Genomic DNA, 4,861 nt, shown 5'->3' on the forward strand with positions numbered 1-4,861 from the left:
CAGCGTCTGCAGACTCCGGAGTCCCCTTCTATCATTATTATGTTGCTTTCTTATTTTTCTTTAGACCTTGATATATAGAGACACTGAGGATAAAATTCTTAGAAGCTTGTGACTTATTTCTACCGGATTTTGGGAGTTGAAATTGTTTGAATTATAGTTTAATTATTTCAGATATTTATTATTATTCCGCATTGATAGGCTTACTTAGTCTTAGAGACTAGGTTCCATCACGACATCCTACAGATGAAATTTGGGGTCGTGACAAGTTGAATTATTTCAGATATTTATTATTATTCCGCATTGATAGGCTTACCTAGTCTTAGAGACTAGGTGTCATCACGACATCCTATAGAGGGAATTTGGGGTCGCGACAAGTTGGTATCAGAGCTCTAGGTTCATATGTGTCATGAATCACAAAAAGGTTTAGTAGAGTCTTGCGGATCGGTACGGAGACGTCTGTACTTATCTTCGAGAGGCTATGGAGCTGTTTGGAAATATTCATTTCTTTGATTCCTTATCGTGCGGCATTAATTTAGCATGAAACATATATCTTATATTCCTTTGTATCCACTCATGTATGACATTGCGCACTCGATATCAGTTATGCATCGACGGTTCATGATGCGGCAGATGGACTACGAGGGAGCCAGAGATGCTCAAACATTGCCTCAACGTGTGGTTCCGAATGAAGATGTAGGCGTATTGAGAGATCACCTAGTGAATCATGTGGGGGTGCAGCGGACGTTGGCGTCTGGTTGATTTATACAAACTGTGAAGGTTATTATTGTGGATCATCGGACGTTGTGACCTATGACTTCGCGCCGAGTGAGGGGGAGTCCACTATCAATGGGTGGATTGCGGGGTCATATGTTATATCAGTTTTAGCCTGAAATGTATATATGTGGTACTGTAAGGTACCCTAAAATTTACACATGTTTAAGGCCTGAGATTTTGTAGAGGATAAGGTTGGGACTTGCAGTATAAAAACAACTCTAAATTACAGAAGGTCTACTCAGTGTGGACATTACGGTTGCGGATTTTATGGTGCTTCGGAGGAAGTACAGTTGTTGACGAGATTTCGGACTATGTGGTTCGTGCCAAGATTTGTCTGTATGGAGCTCTACTTTTGTGGTCGTTGTGTATAAATGGGGGTAAGGGTTACCCCAAAGAAGGATCGACGAGTATGTTAAGAAATAGGTCAGCTCAATAGTGTTGAGTCAGCATAACCAAAGAAGAAACTGGCCTTGGGAGAGATAATTCTCCACCGGTGTTCGTGGCAAGACTATAAAGAGGGCAGACCAGCCAATGCAACACTGCCCACTTGGCTCAGTTCTCAGAAACTCTTTTGAAAGAGTTTGTTTCTCGGACTCTCCGTAATGCATGGCGCATAGGGTCTGAATGGTTATGTCAGGTCACCATGACTGTGTCATAATATGCCATCAGGTTCAATAAGTTAGCCTGTCATATTCCTACTTTACTTCCTACAACCAGAGAGCGAGTCCACAGACTCATTAAAGGACCCAATTATAATCGTAAAATTTTGTACGACTTGGGAGCTATAGGCCGATACTTTATTTCCGCTAGTAATAGAAATTGCTAAGATATTAGAACGTGTTCGGAGTGAGGAAAAAAAGAAACTAAGAAGACCAAGACGACACGAGGTTCTGGAGGATTCAATGAATTCTACTCTGCAAGTATAAATCATTATGGCGGGGGAATCGGGCAGTCGGCCAGCCCAGTCCGCACATCGGATTACTCGGGGTGCTCCAGTAAATTCTTTTAATACACTACTGACATGAGTTTCCTACAATGGTTATTCTAGTTATCTGGCACAGACTTAATATGAGCAGCCTAACCCGCAAAGGGGTTGTTATGAATACGGTGATATTAGGCACATCATGAGAAAATTGTCCCAAACTTGGGAGAGACATATTTCATCAAAGACCTCAGGCTACGTGCCCCATTGCAATTACTACACCACCCACACGACTAGTTAGGGGTGGAGGACAGGCGGGTAGAAGGCGTCCTAGAGGTGGAGACCCAGCCGTTGATATATTTGTTTTATGGTATGGCGGAGGTCGCTACATCAGTAGGTGTCATTATAGGTACGATCTTGATATAATATAAATGAATAATTTCCTTAACTTGATTCGGTTCTGAGTATCGAGACGAGTCCTCCTATTGTGCTTCACTTATGAGTGAGCTTCATAATTCTATAATCTACTTATGTGTTTAACCCTGTTGGGAGATTTTATGGAGATAACTACGCCTATCATTTCGTGTTGGTCACTAATAAGAGCTGCGAGGCTAAATGTGGCTTTCTGTTACTCATTTAGGTAAGTTTTGATGTAAATTTCGAATAATTAATTGCAAATTATGAATTATATGCCCTACTGGTGTGTGGTTCATTATGTGTTATGATTTGGTGTAACTGAAACTATTTAAAAAGGGAAAATGTAAATTTTTGATTGGCACGATGTGCATATTACTTGTGATTCTGAACTGAGGACAAGATCCTCACATTTTTATATAAATTGATATGTTTAAATCGGGCTACGAGCTGCGGTGGAAGTTATATAAGGACGAGATCCTTGTGAGGAAAATTCTTGTGTTTAAGTTCTCCCGTATGAAATTAAATTTGTACTAAAGTAATAATAGGAAGTCATGCATGTTAGGCTTAGTTGAAAATTCTTGAAATGAAATTCTCTACGCATACTTGTCAAATTCGTGTTGTAATTATTAATTTTTAACCTACGAGGTAGGTGCCCGCCCAGGTGGCATTAAATGTGACTCGTTAATTCGGGTAAATAATTATGAGGTCTTCATGCCTTGCATCTCGTTATCATTATTAGGAAGGTTTGCAACGAGATTTTTGTTAACATGAGGCTTATTGACGATTTTGTAATTGATTATGAACAACTATTAAGACCAGATTGACCCAAGAGGGTGCCCCATTTACAGGGTCAGACGAGTGTGAGTTGAGCTTTCAGAAGCTCAAGATCACTTTGACTACGGTACCAGTATTGCTATTACTTACATGTTCAGGGTCTTATGTTGTGTATTGTGACGCGTCGTGTATTGGTCTCGGCACGGTGTTGATGCAAGACGGTATGGAGATTGCCTACGCGTCCAGACAGTTAAAAGTACATAGGAAGAATTATCCTGTACACAACCTTGACTTAGCAGCTATTGTTCATGCCTTAAAGATTTGGCGGCATTATTTGTATGGTGTCCATTGCGAGGTCTACACCGATCACCGAAGTCTACAACATCTATTTTAACAGAAGGATCTTAATTTGCGGCAGCGGAGATGGTTGGAGTTGCTTAAGGATTATGATATCACCATTCTCTATCATCCGGGGAAGCAATGTAGTGGATGATGCCTTGAGTCGTAAGGCGGAGAGTTTGGGCAGCTTAGCATATTTACCGGTAGCGGAGAGGCCTTTAGCCTTGGATGTTCAGGCCTTGGCCAACCAGTTTGTTAGACTGGATGTTTTCGAGCCGGGCCGAGTTTTGGCTTGTGTGGGTTCTCAGCCTTCTCTTTATGATCGTACCAGGGAGCGTCAGTATGATGATCCCCATTTGCTTGTCCTTAAGGATACAGTTCAGCACGGTGATGCCAAGGAATTCACTTTTGGAGATGATGGTGTATTACGGATGCAGGGCAGACTATGTGTACCCAATTTAAATGGCTTGCGAGTTGATTCTCTAGGAGGCTCATAGTTCGCGATACTCCATTCATCCGGGTGCTGCAAAGATGTATCAGGACTTGAGACATGACTATTGGTGGAGGCGGATAAATAAAGACATAATGGAGTATGTAGCTCGGTGTGTAAATTGTCAACAGGTGAAATATGAGCATCATCGACTGGGTGGATTGCTTCAGAAGTTAGAGATTCCAGAATGGAAATGGGAGAGGATCACTATGGATTTCGTTATTGGGCTCCCACGGACTCAGAGGTAGTTCGATGCAGCTTGGGTGATTGTGGATAGATTAACCAAGTCAGCTCATTTCATTCCTGTGATGACTACCTACTCTTCCGAGCAGTTGGCTCGAATCTATATTCGCGAGATTGTCAGACTTCACGGCGTACCAGTATCTATCATCTCTGATCGGGGTACGTAGTTTACATCACGATTTTGGAGGGCAGTACAATGTGAGTTGGGTACTCTGGTAGAGTTGAGTATAACATTTCACCCCCAGACGGACGGGTAGTCCGAATGCACTATTCAGATACTAGAGAATATGCTTCGTGCGTGTGTGATAGATTTTGGGGGTGCTTGGGATCAGTTCTTACCACTTGCGGAGTTTGCTTACAACAACAGTTATCAGTCGAGCATTCAAATGGATCCGTATGAAGCCTTGTATGGTAGGCGGTGTCGGTCTCCAGTGGGTTGGTTCGAACCAGGGGAGGCTAGACTATTGGGTACAGACTTGGTTCAGGATGCCTTGGAAAAGGTTAAGTTGATTCAGGATCGGCTCCGTACAGCCCAATCTAGACATAAGAGTTATGCGGATCGGAAGGTTCGTGATGTTGCATTCATGGTTGGTGAGCGGGTATTGCTTTGGGTTTCGCCTATGAATGGTGTGATGAGGTTCGGGAAGAAGGGCAAGATGAGCCCTAGGTATGTTGGGTCTTTTGAGATTCTTGAGAGAGTTGGAGAGGTGGCTTATAGACTTGCACTCTCACCTAGTCTCTCTGCAGTTCATCCGGTATTCCATGTTTCTATGCTTCAGAAATATCACGGCGATCCGTCTCATGCGTTAGACTTTAGTTCGGTTCAGTTAGACAAAGATCTATCTTATGTTGAGGAACCAGTGGCTATTTTAGATAGGCAGGTTCGAAAATGGAGGTCAAAG

This window comes from Nicotiana tabacum, chromosome 14 (assembly GCF_000715075.1).
Source record: "Nicotiana tabacum cultivar K326 chromosome 14, ASM71507v2, whole genome shotgun sequence".
Taxonomy (NCBI): Eukaryota; Viridiplantae; Streptophyta; class Magnoliopsida; order Solanales; family Solanaceae; genus Nicotiana; species Nicotiana tabacum.